The following is a 22,222-nucleotide window of genomic DNA, read 5'->3' as shown; positions in this document are numbered from 1 at the left end:
TGTTTCTATTGGAAGTCTCAATATTTTTGATGAATTCTAGGTTGTGTTGTGGCACAGTTATTCTTTTAGCATTCACACTTTAAATAAACAAATTTTCACCAGGGATTCCCTCCATGAAATTTTAGAGCTGATCCTGGCATTTATATCTGTTGTACTGGTCTGCAGGGGGGTGGCATTGGGAATTGTATACTGGTATTCCTTTCTTCCAGTAATACTTTCAATGGACACCACTGGATCAGGGTAGCATTTACATAGGTTTTCCTTGCAAGTCCCATCATGGTTTCTTTTCTTTTCTTTTTTTTTTTTTTTTTAAATTTATTTATTTACGATAGTCACACTCAGAGAGAGAGAGAGAGAGGCAGAGACACAGGCAGAGGGAGAAGCAGGCTCCATGCACCGGGAGCCTGACGTGGGATTCGATCCCGGGTCTCCAGGATCGCGCCCTGGGCCAAAGGCAGGCGCCAAACCGCTGCGCCACCCAGGGATCCCTCCCATCATGGTTTCTGATGTTGCAGATGGCATTTGTAAATGTCATTAGTTTATTTTTATTTGATCATTTATACACCATCTTATTCTTGCTTCTGTTAATCCATAGTTTGAAAACCAAAGATGTTTAAAGTGACTATTCTCTTTTGACCATGGACCTTCTCCAATGGGGACTGGGAGTAGGCATTGATTCTCTCTCTCCCTGTCACCATTTCTGACTTCTGAAGGACTTTAAGAAAAAACAAAGATTAATCAGTTTTCCAGAAGTTATAACCTACCCCCAACAAGCATGCACTTGCTCTTCAGGTTCTTGTAAGGACTTAGGTACAAATTAGGAAAAAATGCCAGCTAAGGACTCCTTCCTTTGTACTATGTCCAGGGAAAGAGATCTGACAATATCCCCGGCAAAGTGCTCTATAAACACCCTCCTTTTTTAACCTAGCGGTAAGGAGTTACATGCAGAAAAATAGCTGCTTGAAACCCTTTGCCCCCATGTTAAGATTGCTGCCAAAGCTTTTGCCTTAGTTTGCTTCAACAAGAATAAACTATGCAAAAGCTCTGGAGTTCTCAGGCAATGTGACTGCCTGCCCTGCTTGTTTAAGGTCATTAAAATCTTGGCCTTTGCCAAAAGACTTAGAGCAGAACCATCCTGTTCTTGGAGTGACTTGTAATTTTGCTTAGGTCACAGACTTTTTAGTGGCCAACAGCATTAAAATGGGTCATTTTAATTGGTGTTAAGTATAAACAAGATGCAAAGAGTATGTGTGATAATTTTAAAGTTCTGTTTATAATGAAGATAGTTTGCTTAATTGCTAATACATTTACATTCATGAATTATTAAAAATAAAAACATATTTCCTACTATCCCTGTCAGATAAAAGAAGGATGTTATACTCTAAATGCTATTTCTTCAGAGATTTTCTTTATTGAGTCCTACAAAGCTTTCACATTTATCCTGGATGCATTTGTGACTATATTCATATAGCCAAAAAGACAGGAGGAGTTGTGTAATTATCTCGTGAGTTCAAGGCTGTCAGAACAACCTGTTAGGGCAATAAAAGCAAAACCATTTTCAAGTCATCATTGGTTGATTAATTATTTTGAACTGAAATGTCCAGTAACTCTTGCATTTGTTTTGGTTAAAGATAAAAGATCATTTTTATCTTGTTATAATTAACTATTTTGTCTCTGATGAAGTACAGAAATTGCACTAGTATTTTTGCTTCTTGAACAGTCTATTATGACTGCTTAGAAAGCATAGAACAGGGATCCCTGGGTGGCTCAGCACTTTAGCGCCTGCCTTTGGCCCAGGGCGTCATGCTGGCATCCCTGGATCGAGTCCCACTTTGGGCTCCTTGCGTGGGGCCTGCTTCTGCCTGTGTCTCTGTCTCTCACTCTCTCATGAAAAAAATAAAATAAAATCTTAAAAAAAAAAAGCAAGCATAGAAGAGATTATGGCTCAATTTTATACTACAATTGCAAAAGTTGGGGAATGTTTCATGTTCTGCTCTATAAGCCAAGCCAATATAATACATTTGTTTGTAAATAATTCTGCATCAAGGTTTATGAACCTATTCATCTTCTTCCTTTTTGAAAAATAAGATATCTGTAGGTCCTATCCAACTACCTACAGTATATATTTTAGTCAAAATTACATTAATAATGTTTAGATGGTAAAAATATTTCTTGTGGTACTAAGTGGCCTACTATATTGCTTCAATTGACATTCCTAGGAGAAAATAAGGCCAAGGGCCTGGTGGGGATATGAGTAGGGCTGGGTGAGGTAGTGCAGAGGCAGGAAAGGTAATGAGGGATGGTAGTGGTATGGGTGACTGGTGTTGTAACATGTGCCAAGAACTTTTCAAATGTTATATTAATCCTCTTTTATAATGTGAGACCAATATTCTATCCATTTTAAATATAGAAACACTAAAGTTCACAAAATTTGCTTAAGATCTCAAATTAGTAAGTTACAGTTGAGGTTTTAACGCTTTTTCCTGACCCCAAAGTTCACATCTATTCTTTGTGGTTATGGCTGCTTTCAAGGATTGGGATAATTCAAGAAGATGGCATTGTGCCAAAGTCATTTTTTAAGTCTGAAGAAAATCAGGAAGATTCTGGGAAGTTTTATTTGTATATGTAGTTTAATCTACTGGGACATATACTGACTCTTAGGCATTTCATTAAACAAATATTTATTAAACACCAATTAAGTGTCAGGCATTTTTTCTAGGTGAAGACAAAGCACTGAATCAGATACATGCTTGCAATGATACTGAGGAAATTCTTATCTAGTTCTGATTTAAGAAGTTAAACTACCTAAATACTACTAAACAGTATTATTTAGGACAGAACACTATGAAGAAGTAGCTATCATGCCCTTTAAGCCCATCTGTGAATTCATCCCATTTAACCAGATGACAATAGGCTTACTACAACCTTATATCCTGTCTATATTCCACAGTGATTCTCTGGAACCCTATGATTAAGCATCCTGAGGTTTCTATCTATTCCAAGTAACTGGCTCTTATTACCAACTACTTCTGCGTCATTGCTTATCCAGTGTCAGTAACATTAGTACCCCAAATTCTAAGTATAATTTGGTTTTGCCTAAAACATTTTGCCTATAAACATTCAAAAGTTTTACAAGGTAACAGGCACAGCTTTGAAGGTATCTGGCCAGATTGCCATGGACCACAGCCACCCTTATTCTTCATCCCCATCCCTTCCCACAACTTGCTAAATTATATTTGCATGAATTCACTTACCTTCCAAGACATATCTACTTTTTTTCTGAGAGAATTCGAACCCTTTGTCAGATGCTCAGGTAGGAGGATCCACAGTGAAAATATCTAATAATCTGCTCACCTCCAACCTGGCTGCCTTCTAAGGGAAGACTTCTTATATTTTCAGTAATGATCCTTACTACCATCCTCGCCCTGGACAGTTGGTTGATTCAAAATTCTATAACTTCTACTCTAAGTATGGTAGCCAGTATGGTTTATCGGTACTATTCATTTGCATATAGTATTTTGAAACTCAGAATTTAAATTTCAAGAATAGAAATTATTTGAAAGAATGGTCAACTCTAGGGCAGGATTGAAATATAAGAGAACATATGAATGTTACTTGCCAGTGTTTACAGAAGTCCTGAGATATTTTGGAGCTCCCATGGTTTTATTTTTCAGCCTTCCCTCTAAAGTCTGTTGACAAAACGACTTCAGTCCCAAAAGGCGTCCTTCACCAGGTAGAGAAAGAAATTCCAAGATATTCTAAGTATCACTGTATATTTAATACAATCCCGATAAGTCTAATAAACTGAGATAATGAGATCTGGAAGATGAAAAATTAGAAAATAGAAGCATTTTAAAGCTTTACAGCTAAGTAAAAAAGCTGCCCTTATATGGACAATTCTCTTAAATTCCCATTTCTTCCGTTGTAGTACTAAGCAACTGATAATACAGTTTAGGGAAAATGGATTCAGTAATCTCTATCATTTTAAGTGGCTTCTTTTAGTCAACAAACAAATGAGGTTAAAAAGTCTCTCTTAAAAACAATATTTTTGAGAAAGGACTTTTCATTAGAATAGATTTTTTAATCCCAGATCTAAATAATATTACTATAATCCATAAGTAAGTCCTAATGAAGTACTAGAAATCAACAGTGGTCAATCTCAGGATCCTTCCAGCTATTGGGTTGATATGTTCATTGTTTAGTTTGCTTTTGATAAATTACAGGATAAAAAAGAAATCAGTATTACTTGTTAAGAAGTGAGAAGTGAAAATCCTTAGATACTGATTTAGGTTCTCTTGAGCCACTTTATGGAGCTTCAAGAATGATTTGGAAATTTTATAGAAAAGACATTTTATACATTTTTTTGTCATTTCCTTTGGTGTAGAATTGCATTTTTTTGAATGTCATATTTAAAAATATTTTTCAAAAATAGTGCTGAGATTTTAGTAGTGGGATTTAAGGATTAAATGGATTACAGATTTTTAAAAAAGGAAATTGGCGGGGTATAAACTCAAGATGTATTGATCTTAGTTTTTCCACTGTGAACACAGTTTATTATCACTAGACACTTTGATTATACAATAACTTAGTTTTATGCATTTGATTTTCAAAACAAAAAATTACACAAAAATGAGATGAAAAAGTGTGTAATCTTTTGTGTTTGACTTTTTTTTTTTTAACTTAGCCTAATGTTGAGGCTCTTTTCTGTTGTGTTTATTAGCAGTTTACTTTTATTGAGTCATAGTATTCCAATAGTGTAGATTTTTTTTTTTCATCTCTCTGATGTAAAAACTTAGGAGTGGAATTTCTGGGTTGTAGGATATAGGTAGAGTGTATATGGTAAGGTTTGGTAGGTAAGACACTGCCAGCCAAACTGTTTTCCAAGGTAGCTGTTTTCCAAGGGACCATTTCACATTCCATTGGCAATGCAGGAGTCTAGGAGTTCCAGATCAACAACACTTCATATTGTTAGTTGTTTGAATGTTATTCTGGGGGTATTAATATTACTACTATTGCTGCCACCACCACCACCCCTGGTAATTACTAATTTGCTAAAGTTTTAAATTATGGATTAGCACATGTCAAAAATATGCCTCTACTGAAAAGTCACAATAAAGGCAAATCTTATTCGAGCTCTCAGTCTGGTCAGCTACTAAAACAGACTTGGAATATATGAGCTGTAGTTTTATTGTATTAAAATATTTTCCTTTTCATAAGGTGAAATATTAAAGGGTAGTAGTTTCAGTTTGATAATTCAAATGCTGTCATTTTAATGTGTCTTACCATAAATCTATATTATAGGATTCTGTGTCATCCCTCATATCTTGGATAAAAATGCTTTGGTCTCCTTTCTAACTTGGAAATCATGTATGCATGTCTGTTTTTCTTCTGCTTCTTGGAGTGGGTTGGTAATAAAATTTTTACTCATTTTTTTACATTAGCATTCTTTCAATTCTATATTATACAAGGCAATCCAGCTGTTGGAAACTTTTTAATGATGTATAATATTCTCACAAAGCTTTCATTCTTTCACTTTTGTAGATGGAGTTTCACTAAATTAAGAAGTGAATGATCATATTTGACAGATAATGTTTAGAAGAAGTCTGTACAAAATTCTTCTGTTAGTAAAGGTACCTATCACTCACTATGATTATGATCTTGAAGTGATTATTTGTTTCAAAATAGTATGACCTGTAACAAGTATTTGACTTATTTATTATTTTAAAACTATGCAAGATGCTAGTTCCATAAGGAGTTTACAATTCAGTGAAAGAGAAAACCCCCAAATCCTAGTAATTTAAATTAGTATATAGTGTAGACAGGAATCCTTTCTTTCTCTTGTTTTCTTGCATATGAAAAGAGCTTAGTATATCTGCCTATGGGGTTTCTTGTTTCTCCTGTGCAAAGAGACAGAGTGAACATTCTGCTAGTGAGCATTTGTCGTTGATTCACATTTCTTAGTTAGATGGAGTGAAAATACCATAGAACTTGAGCATGTGGGGTATGGTTATTCTGCTCTTTTTGCACCAACAGGAAGCAGAGGCCTAAGTACAATCCAACTGTGGACTTAAACTTTCTCTAGTATGGGCTGTCCCAAGGTGTGAGTAAAGGAATGAAAGGTAGCAGCATGCCCATGTGGGCTTTCTTTCTGAGCTGTTTCTTCTATCTGCCTTTATTAGTTAAGTAATGGTGACATTTTGGTTTCAATTGCTGACTATTGCCTTTTTCTAAGTTGACTCAACACCCATATGGGGAACTACATGTCATTTATTAGAACCCCACAAAGACTCTAACTAATGGTACACATCAGGAGCTGTATTGACATAAAAGAGGACTGTTAAATGACAGCTTATTAGTCACTGAAATATTTACTCTTACAGACTATCTCTTGAACTAGATTGTCAGTATGGAAGCTGTCTTCTTGTTCAAAGTTATTTTGTGCCCCTACCTGTGAGAAGGCTCTACATTTTGCACTATTGAGTTTGGTTGTGGCCTTGTGATTTACTTTGCCAACAATCTGTGAGTGGAAGTGACAGGGTACATTTCTGGACAGAGCCAGCACATGGTTTCTTACTTTTCCTTACTTCTGCAATCATGGAAGCATGTATTTAACAGGAGCCTCTGTCTAAGCCATGAAGACCATGTGGAACAAAGCCCCTTGAAAATTTGCGTTGGACATGCAACATGAGAATACATTTATTGCTTTAAGCTGCTGAGGTTTGGGAATTTGTTAGCACAGCATATATACTATACTGACTCACAGTTTCCTACTCCTTCAAAAAGAAATTTACTGGTCAAATACATTGTGACTTTGGATGTTAATGGGAGATCTCACTGTTTTTAAGAACAGTTTTGTCTGCAGTAGGCAAGGATAGGAAGGAGCTCTACATTAAATGGAAGTTTTTATCATATAACATATACCTATTTCTGAGGAGTCAAATGAGCCATTCATGTTTGTTTATATCAGATTACCCAGTAGAGATCAGAATGTATGTGAACTGCCACAGGCAACTACGTGTTAATAGTGGAGTAAGCAAAAGGAACTAAAAGCTGGGGAGGGCATAGGTAATTAAGAGCATGACCACTGTCCAAAAATGATGACTTCTGAGTGAGTGGTGGTTTCAAAAGAGAGAGAGAGAAAGAGAGAGAGAGAGAGAGAGAGAGAGAAATCTGCAAATAATCTAGTTAGCAAGCCCTAACACATTCCGTTTGGTTAGAATTCATAATTGACTGTTTATATGTATCCTTACTTTATTCTCCTTTAGCTATACTTAACATTTTTATTTTTCCTTTTGTATTATGTTGATTTTCAAAAATACAAATACTAGCACATTAGAATTTGTAAGGCAACTAAGAAACATGTTCAATGTTTTATAAGTGTTCGGTTTATGATACCTTCTCTAGTTTTCTTAATTTTAGTCTCACATTACTGGCACACCAAATCACAATGCAAAAGGGCAGATGTTGAGTTTCTGATGTTTATCTTTAAGTGCTTTATCTCTATTTGATATGGCACACACATCAATGAGATGAAGGATAAACATCATGATCATCACCATAGATGCAGAAAAAACATTTGACAAAATTCAACATTTATTCATGATAAAAACTCTCAACAAAGTGGGCTTAAAGGGAACTGACCTCAACATAGTAAAGGCCATATATGGCAAATCCACAGCTAACATAATGGTAAAAAACTAAAAGCTTTTCCTCTAATATCCATAAAAACACAAGGATACCCACTCTTGCCACATATACAATATAGTATTGGGAAGTTCTAAGCAGAGAAATTAATTAGGTGAGAAAAATCAAACAAAAGGTATTCAGAAAGTAAAACTGTCACTATTTGTAGATTATATTATATACAGAACTTCCTAAAGATTCCACCAAAAGATTGTCAGATCTAATAAATTCATTAAAATTTCTGAACATAAAAAAAATCAATAAACAAAAATCCAAATTTCTCTACACTAATAGCAAACTATAAGAAAGAAATTCAGAAAGCTCAACTTAAAATTGCATCAAAAAGAATAAAATGCCCAGGAATAATTTTAACCAAGGGGTAAAAGATATGTACTCTGAAAACTATTAGAAAACAATGAATGAAAATAAGTCACAATTAAATGCAAAGAGATTCTTCCAACCCATTAGTGTGGAATATTGTTAAAGTGTCCATAATATCCAAAGCAATCTATAGATTCAATGAAATCTCTATTAAAATTCTAATGACATTTCTGGCAAAAATAAAACAATCCCATAATTTATATGGAATCATGAAAAACTCAGTAGTCAAAGAAATTTTAAGAAGAACAAAGCTGGAGGCATCACACTTCCTGATTTCAAGTTGTGTTATAAAGCTATAGCTCAAAATGTATTATTACAAAAAGATACAGAGCACCTGGGTGGCTCAGTCCTTAAGGGTCTGCCTTCAACTCAATCCATGGTCCTGGGATTGAGCCTTACATTGGCCTTCCTGCTTGGTGGGGAGCCTGCTTCTCTCTCCTTTTGCCACTTTCCCTGCTTGTGCTTGTGCTCTCTCTCTGTGAAATAAATAACTTTTTTTTTTGAGGGGGGGATAGATATAGATCAGTAGAACAGAAAAAAGAGCCCAGAAATAAATCCATGCAATATGGTAAATTAATTAATGAAAAAGGAACTAAAAATATAAAAGGGAAAGAATAGCCTCTTCAATAAATGGTGCTGGGAAAATTGGACAGTCACAGGTAAACTAATCAAACTGGACCACTTTCTTACACCATATTCCAAAACTCAAAATGGATAAAAGACTTGAACACAATATATTTGAAATCATAGAACTTCTATACAAAAACCTAGTAGTAAGCTCCTTGATATCAACCTTAGCCATGAATTTTTTGGATTTGACAACAAATGCAAAAGCAACAAGAGCTAAAATAAGTAGGACTATATTAAGTTTAAAAACTTTTTCACAACAAAGCAAACCAACAAAGTGGTTAAAAAGGCAACCTACTGAATGAGAGAAAATATTTGCAAATCATATCTGTTAAGGGGTTAATAACCAAGGTAAAGAGCAATTCAATAGCAAAAATTCAACAATGAATTAAAAATAGGCAGAGGATCTGAGTAGACATTTTTCCAAAGAGGGCATGCAGATGGCCAACAGGTATATGAGAAGGTTCTCAACACCACTAATCAGAGAAGTTTAAATCAAAATACAAGGGGATAGCACTTTACACCTGTTAGAATGTCTATTATCAAAAAGAATTAACAAGCGTTGGTGAGGAAATGGAGAAAGGGAGACCTTACACACTGCTGGTAGAAATGTAATTTGGTGCAGCCCCTATGGAAAACAGTATGGAGGTTTCTAAAAATTAGATATAGGACTACCACATGATCTAGCAATTTCATTTCTGGGTATTTATCTAAAGAAAATTAAAACACTAACTCAAAAGACATATGCACCCCATGTTCATTGCAGTGTTATTTATAATAGTCAAGACATGGATGCAACTTAAGTGTCCATCTATGGACAATTGATAAAAAAATCTGATATATATGTACAATGGAATATTTAATCATAAAAAGGAAATATTGCCATTTGCAGCAGCTTGGAGAGACACTGAGGACATCATGCTAGATGAAGTGCCAGACAAAGAGAGATACTATAGGATCTCACTTATATGTGCAATCTAAAACAAAAATAATAGCCTTTTAGATACAGAGAATAGATTGGTGGTTGCCAAAAATGGGGATAGATGGGCAATATTGATGAAGTGAATCAAAAGGCCAAATTTCCAGTTATAAGTCAGTCATTGGTGTTGTAAAAGAATCCAAGATAGTGATGTAGGAAGACTGTGAACTCACCTCTTCCATTAAAACACCGAATCTATACCTACATAAAAAGCAATTCCTCCTCAAGAACTGAGGCTGTCTGAATAGCTTCTGCACAGCAAAAGAGAGACACTACCTAGAGAACAAAAGGAGACATGGAGACACGGCAAGGATGAAAACCCTACCCCTGATGCTGCTGTGAACTGCAGTGGGAAAGGATAGCACTGAGGGACTGGGAACAGTCATCTGGTCTGGAGCATAGAAGGGAAAAAAGAAGTGCTGTGTTTACATGGGCAACTAAAATTAAAGGAACCAGCTCCTAGAGCAGCTGCCAAATGGTGGAAGAACTGCAGAAATGCTCTCTAGGATCAGAGGTGCTAGCTAGTGCTATTATTTTTGTTCCCCTTCCATCCCGATAGCTTAGACAGAAGCAGGGTCCAAACACTAAAGTTGGACTGCCACCTCAGTGAGCCCCAGGCCTCTAGCCCACACTGCCATATGAAAGCAGCCCCCATAGTCGATGCCCATGTAAGCTCTAGCCAGCTCACTAAGGTGGTCCTAGTGTGGCACACACTGGACCATTCTTGGACAGCTTCAGCTGTGGACACACTTGGAACATTCTTGGACAGCTTCAGCCATGTTTCCAAGGCAACATAAATGAAAAGCACCAGGACATTTTAGGCCTATACTCACAACTCCAAATCACTTACCAGGGCACCTCCCCACCCCACAAAGAGCGCCAAGCCCCCCCAGCCTGCCATCACTTTAGTCCAGCCATGTAGCCAGGGTACACATAGTATGGAGTGCCCTAAGACTCCCTAGCCCATGGTCACTTAAGCTCCAACCATCCTGCCATGCTTCCCCCCGGAGCAGACCACCCAAGGACCTCTCAAGCTTACACCTGCTTCAGTTTCAGCTGTCCCACCAGGGTAACTTCAGTACAGAATGCCCCAGAACCTTCAGTTCACACTTGGTACAGCTCCAGGCAGCCAGCCAAAGCTGCCAGATACACAGAGTCTACAAAGGGGGATGTTTCTATACAAGACCATTCCTTCTATACCAGAGGATGTAGATGTGCCACTTAATTCATAGACACAAACACAGAAAAGATAAAACAAAATGAGGATACAGAGGTATAAGTTTCAAATGGAAGAACAAGACAAATTCAGAAATTAAGCAATCTACCTGATAAAGCATTCAAAGTAATGGTCATAAAGATGCTCACCAGACTTGAGAGAGGAGTGGATGATTTCAGTGAAAATAAAGAGATAAAGAAAGAGCCAATAAGAGTTGAAGAACATAACTGAAATCAATTACCCTAGAAAGAATCAACAGTGGATTATGGAATACAGAAAAATGGATCAACAATCTGGAACAGGGTAATGGAAAGCACCAAAGCTGAAGAACAAGAAGAAAAATTAGGATAGGTTAAGGGATCTCTGGGGCAACATCAAATGTACTAAAAATGATACTATAGGGATCCCAGATGGAGAAGGGAGAAAGAAGCAGATAACTTATTTGAAGAAATACCTGAAAACTTCCTTAACCTGAGGAAGGAAAAGGACACTTAGATCCAGGAAGCACAGAGAGTCCCTAACAAGATGAACCCAATGAGGTCAACACGAAGATTCATAATATTTTAAATGTCAAAGAGTGAAAATAGAGAATTTAAAAGTAGCCAGAGAAAAGCAAACAGCTACAGACAGTAGTCCCCATAAATCAGCTTATTTTTCTGCAGAAAGACTGAAAGTCAAAAGGGAGTGGCATGATACATTCAAAGTTCTGAAAGGAAAAAACCTATAACTAGGAATAGTTTTCCGAGCATGGTTAGCATTCCGAATTGAAAGGTAAAGTTTCCCAGAAAAATAAGAGTTAAAGGAGTTCATTACCACTAAGCCAGCCTTACAGGAAATGTTAAAGGGAATTCTTTAACTGGAAAATAAAAGGCCATAACTAGTAGAAAACTATAGAAGGAAAAAAATTTCCCTGGTAAAAGCAAACATACCACAAAGGCAGCAGTAGGTCAAACACTATAAAAGCTAGTATGAAGGTTAAAAGACAAAATTAGGAAAATAAATATCTAAATAGTTAAGGGACTAACAATGTAATAAAGAAGGCGTAAAATAGGACATGATATACATAATCATGGTAATAAGAGTAAAAATGTAGTGCTTTTAGAATGTGTTTGAACTTAAACACCCATCAACTTAATATAGACTGCTATGTATTTAAATGTAAATGTTATATATTTACTTCTATGTTTATTGTAGCATTATTTACCAAAGTCAAGATGTGGAAACAACCTAAGTGTCCATCAATAGATGAATGAATAAAGATATGGTATATATATGCAATGGAATATCACTCAGCCATATAATGGGTTCTTGGCATTTGCAACAACATAAATAGACTTATAGGGTAATATACTAAATGAAAGAAGTCAGAGAAAGACCAATATGTAATTTCACTTACATGTGGAATCTGAAAAACAAAAATAAGATTTTATATATATATAGTCATCGGAATAGATGCAGAAAAAGCATTTGACAAAAGTACAACATCTGTTCATAATAAAAGCTCTCACAAAGTGGGTTTAGAAGGAACATACTTCAACATAATAAAGCCCACATATGGAAAAATGCATCACTATTAGTATACCCACTTGTGAAAAACAGATTCTGAAACATAGATTCTCTTCTAAGATCAGAAACAAGACAAAAGATACCTGCTTTCACTTTATTCACTTTTTTTTTTTTTTGGCATAGCATTAGAATTCTAGCTACAGAAATCAGACTAGAAATGAAAGACATTGGTATTGGTAAAGAAGTATAAGGGTTACTAATTACAAATGACATAACACTATATAGAGAAAATGTTAGACTCCATCAAAAAACTACTAGAACTGATATATGAATTCAGTAAAGTGGCAGGATACAAAATATACAGATATCTGTTGTATTTTTATATACTAATAATGAAGTAGCAGAAGAAATTAAGAAAACAATTCCATGAATGGATAAAGCAACTTGTAAAAGAAAAGAGTTGATGGTATCACAATGATTTCAAGACATACTACAAAGCTGTAATAATCAAAATATCATGGTATGGCATGGTAGCGGCACAAGAATAGACACATAGATTAATAGAACAGAATGGAGAGCCCAGTAATAAATCCGTACTTATAAGTTAATGAATCTGGAACAGAAAACACAAGGATAAACAATGGGGAAAAGACCATCTCTTCAACAAATGATGCTGGGAGAACTGGACAACTACGTCAAAAGAATGAAATTGGACCATTTTCTTACATCATATATAAAAATAAACTCAAAATGTATTGAAGATCTAAATGTGAAACCTGAAAATATAGAACTTAGGAAACATAGGGAGTAATTTCTTTAACTTTGGCATAGAAAAACATTTTTTTCTAGAGATGTTCCTCAGGCAAGGGAAACAAAAGCAAAATTAAACTACCAGGACTACACCAAAATGAAAAGGTTTTGCACAGGGATGGAAACCATCAACAAAAAAGACCCTTCTGAATGGAAGAAGATATTTGCAAATGATATATCCATTAAGGGGTTAATATTCAAAATACTTAAGTGACTTGGGCAGAGGACCCAAATGGACATTTTTCCAAAGAATACCTACAGGTGTCCAACAGATATGTGAGAAGATGCCCAACATTGCTAATCATCAGGGAAATACAAATCAGAACCACAATGATACACCACCTCACAGCTGACAGAATGGTAGCATTAACAAAACAAGTGTTGGCCAAGCTGTGGAGCAAAAGGAACCCTCATGCACTATTGGTAGGAATATAAATGGGCACTGTCACTATGGAAAATAGTGTGGGGGTTTTTCAGAAAATTAAAAATAGCAATACCACATGATCCAGTAATTCCAGTATTGGGTATTTACCCAAAGAAAAGGAAAACAGTAATTTGAAAAGATATGTACATCCCTATGTTTACATTATTTGCAATAGGAAAGATATGGGAGTAGTCCAAATGTCCATCTACGAACTGGGAAAGCAGTGGTGTATATGTACAGCGGAATATTACTCAGCCATAAGAAATGAGATCTTGCTATTTGCAACAACATGGATGGACCTAGAGATACAACATTAAGTAAAAAATGTTAGAGAAAAAGAAATACCATAGGATCTCTCTTATATGTGGAATTTGAGAAACAGAGAAAGAAAAAAAAAAAAAGACAAAAACCCCTCTCTGAAACAGAAAACTGGTTGTTTCCAGAGGGGAGGGGAAGTATGTGTGTGTGTGTGGGGGGGGGATGATTGAACTGGATAAAGGGGACTAAGAGTACACTTGTCATGATGGGCCCATGAGGAGTAATGCATAGAATTACTGAATCATATTGTAGATTTGGAAGTATAAATTATACTCCAATTAAAAAAGGACCACCATCATGATAGTTGAGATATAAAATATATAAAGTTCACGATGTAATATACAGCCTGGTAACTGGAGTTAATACTGTATTACATGTTTAAAAGTTGCTAAGAGTAGATTTAAAAAATTCTCATCACACACACAAAAAATCTGTGTTAATGATGGAGGTTACATTAGATTTACTGTGGTTATTTCTCAATATACAAAAATTGAATCATTATTTTTTTTACCTGAAACTAATAATGTATTTGAATTATGCCTCAATAAAAAGGAAAAGCTCAATTAAAATGGATTATTGAGGATAGTTTTGTTGGAAGGAGTTATATTTGAGTTCTGATTGTCCTGGACTACTAAACAAAGCCATAGATAATATAGTCTTACACATGCAAATAGAGGTACCTCAGAACCAGTTTTTTGTAAACTGCAGTTGGCCCCTACCTCCACCAGGAGGCTAAGGGGTAGAGGGTACATTTCTATTGAGACCGTTATTTTGGGGGTATATAAAAATAAGGAGCATAGACAGACTTTTTCTTCATCTTAAGTCCAGTGATTTCAGAGAACTTTGGTGCCCATCAGCTTGGTGCTTTAAGGGGGCTAATATCAGACTCTGTTCTCATGAAAAATCTCTAGGGGAGATCATGATTGGCTGCTGCTTAGATTGTAGAGGAAAGAAAATGGGTTGCAATATTTACACCAGGACAAAGGATGCTTGAGTGTTTCCCACTGACCATTTGAGGGCTACGTGGTAGAGTTAAAATGAGGGATCATCTTTGATCCTGCTTAAGAGGATATTCTAGAGAGGCAATGTGACTCTACCAGAGAGGACTGCCTACTTCTGGGCTGGGAAGAAAGATAAGCAAATGATGGAGAGGCAGATTTACCGAAGTCAAGGAAACCATATTTGGAAGTTCTCTTTATAGGGAAGGGCCTATAAAGACTCCATTCATTCCATCAGGCCCAAAGATAATCAATTCTGAATATATGATAATCCTTGAGGACACCAAGGTCACCTGAAGACAATACCAATAAAGTAAAACCCTTCCTTCCTCTCTACCTAGAAACAGTAGCATAAGTAGGGGAGAGGGGCACATGGGCTTTGGTGCTTATGAAGTACCACAGGAATGTGACTGCAAATTCTGATACAACCACTATAGCATATAGAGACAGTCAATGCCAACTGCCCAGATGCCATTTCCCCTTTAATACTGTTAACCTCATCCTCCTTAGGGAAATGGATAGGGAAGAAGGGTTATAAGACTAAAAAGGAAAGAAGCCAACCATACCCTTTTCCACAATTGCAAGCTTCCTACTGCAGAAGCACCAGGCTTATGTGATGAGAAATTAACCTGTAAACAAAGTTTAGAATTTTACATGCTGCACTACATTGGGTCTCATGATTCCTCTGATAACTCTTCTGGGACTTTTCATTTGTCACAATTAAAACCAACATCCTTTTCAAACCAACATCCTTTTCACTGGCCTACAACCCTGACTCTTACAGAGTGGTCCATGGATAATTCCTTCTCCCTTGAATGCTCTTTCCCAAATGTTTATATCCCAAATGTTCTTCCTCTTTATTTTTATTTATTTTTTTAAATAAATTTATTTTTTATTGGTGTTCAATTTGCCAACATACAGAATAACACCCAGTGCTCATCCCGTCAAGTGCCCCCCTCAGTGCCCGTCACCCACTCACCCCCACCCCCCGCCCTCCTCCCCTTCCACCACCCCTAGTTCGTTTCCCAGAGTTAGGAGTCTTTATGTTCTGTCTCTCTTTCTGATATTTCCCACACATTTCTGGCCTGTATTTAAAATTGCATCTCTATATGCCATACTCCTAACTTCCTTTATTCTGATTTTTCCCCTTAATATTTAACACATTAACATATGGTAGAATTTACCTATTATGTTTCTTGTCTGTCTTCTGAGACTATAATCCCCAAAGGCAGGGATTTTTGTTTTGTCTACCACTGTTTCCTTTTAGAATAATGCTTGCCACATAATAGGTGCTTAATAAATGCGCTGAGGTGATGTGTTGGACAAACTGTTCAAGTTTTATTTTTAATTACCAATTTATCTAAGTGCTGCATATGATTAAGGGCAGGCAAAAATCTCTGTAAAGTATATTATTTTATTGGCATTTATGTTTTTGCCAGTAAGGCCTCTGAACAAAATATGCAGTTATTCTAACTGGAGAATGAGTTTTAACTCATTGTTGTTTTAGATCTTCCTTCATTGAAATTGTAGCAAACTATTTCATACTTACCCAAATGAACTTCTCTCCTGAGAGGCTAAGGAGATAAAGAAATTCCTCTAACAACTATATCAAACCTAGCGTCTGAAAGTTATGTGCACTGCCTTTTCCCCCGAGAAACTAACCTGATCTTTTACTTTGTTTTCATCCAAATTTGAATGTTTTCTTGTACAAACTCACTTGCTGTTGGCAAGTGGACCTTTTTCTAAGAAAGGCTAAATATGCTCATAAAAGAGATTCAAAGTACTTCTTGGACAACAAGTTTTATAAAACAGCATTTTGATGAGTTAAGTGTAAGTAAATCAGAAACAGATGGATTACATAGCTATTGAGACCCACACATTTAAAAAACAAGTGAAAAATTTGTGTTTTGTATTCTTAAATACAGAAATAACTTGTCTAGTTTGAAACTTTTCTAGTTTCTACTGTGTTTTGACTCAAAGTTCATGTTTTCCTGTGCTTTTTTGATATGAAATGTTTCCTATTTATAAACTTTCTTAATAACCTTTGCAGGGTAATCAAGTTGCTCTAGACTCCCAATTTTGAACCAAGGTAAACATTAATGCAATTAAGATACTCTAAAGTTATTCACATTTTCTTCTAATTTAATATAAGGGATGGCAAAGGATTTGTTTTTAGTGTTTTGTTTAGTGGGAGTATTTTTTTGGTTACAAGGAATAGAGACATACACAGACTACTTTAAGAAATAGGTAGTCTATAAAGATAGAGACATGAAATTCATGTGATTGGTCATAGCTACACACATGAACATCTCTAAGAGCATGATGGCAAATGGATGGCTAACAGCTGATCTTCCTCAAAGTTTTGCTAACGGCTTCTCTCTGCTCATCTGAACAATTTTTCCCCCTCATTTTGTTTATTATTGACCTCATAAAGTCAGCCTCAAATGACCCACAGTAACTCCTGAGTTTTCTTTATAATTTTTAATCTCAGCTGCCACAGCTGTCGGCCTTAGACTCTATAGTTTTGAATTTTTGGAAGAGAACTCTGATCTAGCTTGATTTTTAATCCAGGTTGCTGATTACTCAATCATATGGCTGGGCTATCTGGTACAATCAGCTGTGATTGAGATAGCCTGGTTCCCTGTGTAAGAGTGAAGTGTATGGACAGGTATCAAGATTAGTGGCTCAAGTTTAAGTGTACCAAATACAAACTCCAGGATTCACCAGCCAGAACTGCTAGTAAAGTATTTGTCAAATATGTTCTTTGGGAAATAAATTATGTGTTACTCTTTTCAAGAAAAGAGATGTTTTAGATTTGAAATTTAGAACTCAAAAATATGGATGGCTTTCCAAGTACAGAATTCTATCTAATCTGTCTGGACTTTAAGAAACAACATCAATTATGTGACTATTTAGGAGACTTGTGTCTGGAGATTGTTAATTATACTGTTTTAAATATAGTCTGTATTTTCCTAAGATCCTTGAATTTTTCCTTGAAAAAAATATTATTTGATCCATGCTAATTTCATAATGGGCTTTACATAAAAAAAAAATAAGACTTGAAAACCCATAGAAGATCCAACAAAAATCTGGTAACAATTGAAATATAGTTTCTATTTTGCCCAGAAAAGCAGAGGAGATAAATAATTTTAAATAGACAATTCTGATGCAGAAATTAGACAATAATCTGCTCCGTTATAAAGTTCAGGAAACCCATAAAAAATAATTTCCAGCATGGGAAAGCACACTGAATGAAACCAACAGGCAGATCGGAGTTCTGGCCTTGGCTTTGCCAGTTACTAGCTGGGCTATCTCATTTCTTTGGTAACAAGAATAAGCTTGGACTACATGCCAGCTTGAGTTCTTCCCGACACTAAAGAGAACTCTAAATAAGGGATATCCAGGGCTATTGGACATGGCTGTACAAGTGGTTTATTGCACATTTCTAAGAAGTGACATTCTAAGGATTCTTACTCTAGTGTTCCACCAAGTAAATACCTTTATTGGTAGTTTTATGAAGAATAAGATTCCTTGCCAAGAGCTCAAAGAAGATGGTAGAGTAGAAAGATCCCAATATCACTTCTCCCATGGACATACTGAGTAGCTACATTTACACAGCTAACTCTGTAAATAACCCGAAGACTGGTAAACCAGGCCTTCCACAGTTAATGATAGGCTGGAGGCCATCCTGATAATGGTGGGAGGGGAAGAGGGAAAGGGGTTGTCAACCAAACCCCTAGTGGACTAGCCACAAGTGAGAGGGACATGACAAGCACAGAGAAGTGATAGGATCAGACCTCACACCAGACATCTTAGGTATTGGGACTTGCAAGTCCCCATAACATCTGGCTTTGGAAACCAGTGGGGCTTAACTTCAGACGCCTTAAGAAAAACAGCAGAGCTTAGCATCAGAAACTAAAACTTAATGAGCTTAATACTAGGGTATCCAGAGTGTGATGGGAAACTGCGTCTCCATCCTTAAAAAAACAGCATAGTAACTTGGCCAGAGACTAGCAAAGAAGAAACAGTTTGAAAAGAGCCTCGGAGTATATGTTAGAAAGATTTATGGACTAATCTTAAATTATGTGCTGGAGGGGCAGGGATCTTTAGGAGATTTTGCCAGGAACAAAAATGCTAAGGGGTGCCACTTCTGTTTCCTTCCCCCAGCCTAGATAGCTGGAGGCTTGCAAGAGCCAGTTTTAATACTCTTCATCTACCTTGATAGCACTGAGTCCCTTCCCCTGTATTCTCCTGTGTACCTTCCCTATCTAACCTGCCCACCTCTGCAAGTTGTCCTTTCAAAGTGGTTCCTGCCTCACCATACCAGCTTGCAGCCAGCCTCTGCAAGGACCCATAACCACTCCAAGGGACTCTTGGAGGTAGTGGTGTGGGGGGGGGGTTAACCTCACACACCTGTGGGCCTGAAGTTCCAGCAGCCTGGACATGCAGTAGTACAGAGACTAAGCCTAGCCCTTTGGTGTACCCACAACTATGCAGAGATGCTAATTATAGACTGCTAGGTTGACTGCTGCTCCCAACCACCAACAAGCCTCTCAAGAGTGCTGGGACCAATCCCTGCCCTGCAGGCAAAGCAGATCATTATAGCTGACTGGACTGAAGGTAATACTGGCTCAGCCATAACAGGAGATCATATGCAGCCCACAAAGAAGATGCTCCTGGAGTGAATGGTTCTGGAAACAGGATGGGGGAGTTATGCTACATGGCACCACAGGGTCTTTTATGTGCCAGGCCACTACTTTTAAGACCTAGAGACACAACTGACCTACCTAGTACATAGAAATAAAGAAATAGACAAAGTGAGAAGATAGAAGAAATGTCCCAAACATAACATATAAAAATTATAGTAAAAAAGAGCTAAATGAAACATCTCAACAGTATATCTGATAAAGAATTCAAAATAATGATCAAAGATACTCAATGAACTTAAGAGTGAATCTCAGTGAGAACTTCAACAAGGAGATAGAAATTAAAAAAAAAAAGAAAAAAACAGCTGAAGACAAATAGAATATTTTTTAAAAAAATTCAGTTATTTATTTATTCATGAGAGACAGAGAGACAGAGAAAGAGGCACAGACACAGGCAGAGGGAGAAAGCAGGCTCCATGCAGTGCGCCTGACATGGGACTTGATCCTGGATCTCCAGGATCACACCCTAGGCCAAAGGCAGCGCTAAGCCCCTGAGCCAACCACCCCCCCGCCGGCCTGCCCATAATAACTGAATTTTTTTAAAAAAGAACACTACAGGGAATCTAGCAGATTAGAGAATGAAGAACAGGTCAGCAATTGTAAAGGCTAGGTAATGGAAAACACCCAAAATGAATAGAAAAAAAAAAAAAAGAGTAGGTTAAGAGAACTCAGCAACATCACCAATTGTAATAATTTGTGCATTATAGGGAACTAAAAGGACAAGAGTGAGAAAAAAGGGCAGAAGACCTATTTGAAGAAAGAGCTGGAAACTTTCCTAATCTGAGAAGGAAACATATCCAGATCCAGGAAGTACTGAGAGCCCCTAACAAGATAAGCCCAGGATATTAACAACAAGACATATAATAAGTAAAGTGGCAAAAATTAGTGATAAAAAACTTTAAAAGCAAGAGAAAAGAAAAAACGGTTACATACAAGGGAACCCTATAAGGCTATCAGCTGATTTTTCAGTAGAAACTTTTTGGGCCAGAAGAGAATGGCATAATACATCAATGTGCTGAAAACAAAACAAAACAAAAACAAAAACAAACCAATACCAAATCAAAACAAAACATCCTACAACTAAGAATACTCAACCCAGCAAGGGTATTATTCAAATAGAAAGAGCTAAAAGTTTTCCGGGTAAAAGTTAAGGAGTTCACCATCACTAAGCCAGTCTTACAAGCAATGTTAAAGGACTTCTTTAAATGGAGAATAAAAGCTATAAATAGAAAATTATGAGGGGATTTCACTCTTTGTTCACAAAATCAAACATATAGTGAAGGTAAATTAACCACTTACAAAGCCAGTATGGAGTTTAAAAACAAAGTGAATTCAATTATATCTACAAAAATTAGTCAAGAGATAGACAAAATGACAAAATATGATACACACAAAACATGGTGGGAGGTATAAAAATGTAATGCTTTAGGATGTATTTGAATTTAAGTGACCAGCAATATAAACTTCTGTGTGTATAAGATATATATACCCCCAATGATAACCACAAATTAAAAACCTAGGATATGCAAAAAATAAAGATAAGGAGTCTAAGAACAACACTAAAAAAAGCCATCAAATCACAAGGGAAGAGGGCAAGAGAAGAAAGAAACAGAGAACAGAAGAATTACATGAACAACTAGAAAACAACTAACGAAATGGCAATAAGTACATATAGATCAATAACTACTTTAAATATAAATGGAATAGATGCTACAATAAAAAGAAATAGGGAGATTGAATGGATTAAAAATGGATTAAAAAGACCCATTTATATACTGCCTACAACAGATTCATTTCAGACCTAAGAAACATACAAAGCAAAAGTGAAGGCATGGATAAACATTTCATCCAAATGAAAGTGAGGGAAAAAAAAACCCCTGGGATAGAGTGCTTATATCAGACAAAGCCTATAGGATGAGACAAAAAGGCACTACACAACAATAAAAGGAACAATGCAATAAGAGGATATGACAATTGTAAATATCAATGTACCCCAATATAGGAGCACTTAAATATAGAAGGCAAATACTAACAGAAATAAAAGGAGAAATTGATAATCCAATAGAGAATTTCAACATCTCACCTATATCAATGGATAGATCACCTAGACCTCCTCCACCCCCCCCCAAAAAAAAGTGAACAATGGCTTTGAATCACACACTGGACTAGATGGACCTAACAGATACAGTCCAAACATTCCATCCAAAAACAATACACATTCTTTTCACGTGTACATGGAACATTCTACAGGATAGATCACATGGTAGGCCACAAACCAAGTCTCGATAAATTTAAGAATATTGAAATCATATCAAGCATTTTTACCAATCACAATGGTATGAAACTAGATATCAATGACAAAAAAATTCTGGAAAAAATATATGGAGGCTAAAAAACGTGCTATTCAAGAATGAATAGGCCAACTAAGAAATAAAAGAGGAAATTAAAAATACTTAGGACAAATGAAAATGAGTCCAAAATCTTTGGGATGCAGCAAAAACATTAAGAGGAAAGTATATAGTAACACAAGTCTACTTCAAGAAACTAGAAAAATCTCATGACCAAACCTTACAC

At 36.3% G+C, this 22,222-nt stretch overlaps 1 long non-coding RNA gene across 2 annotated transcripts; it reads right to left on the bottom strand.

The window, feature by feature from the left end:
* Positions 1 to 473: 473 nt before the first annotated feature.
* LOC144300201 (uncharacterized) lies at positions 474 to 21,822 on the bottom strand. Of its 2 annotated transcripts, XR_013366793.1 has the most exons (4): positions 21,732 to 21,821; positions 15,509 to 15,571; positions 3,620 to 3,724; positions 474 to 715 (listed from the first exon to the last, which is right to left on the bottom strand). It is a non-coding gene; the product is annotated as an uncharacterized LOC144300201 (long non-coding RNA). The 2 variants fall into 2 exon arrangements; XR_013366794.1 differs by lacking the exon at positions 15,509 to 15,571 and having other exon boundaries at positions 21,732 to 21,822.
* Positions 21,823 to 22,222: the final 400 nt, after the last annotated feature.

The sequence above is a fragment of the Canis aureus genome, chromosome 28 (genome assembly GCF_053574225.1).
Source record: "Canis aureus isolate CA01 chromosome 28, VMU_Caureus_v.1.0, whole genome shotgun sequence".
In the NCBI taxonomy this organism is placed as follows: domain Eukaryota; kingdom Metazoa; phylum Chordata; class Mammalia; order Carnivora; family Canidae; genus Canis; species Canis aureus.
The sequence above is the reverse complement of the archived record's forward strand: the minus strand, read 5'-3'. Positions and strand labels throughout refer to the sequence as shown.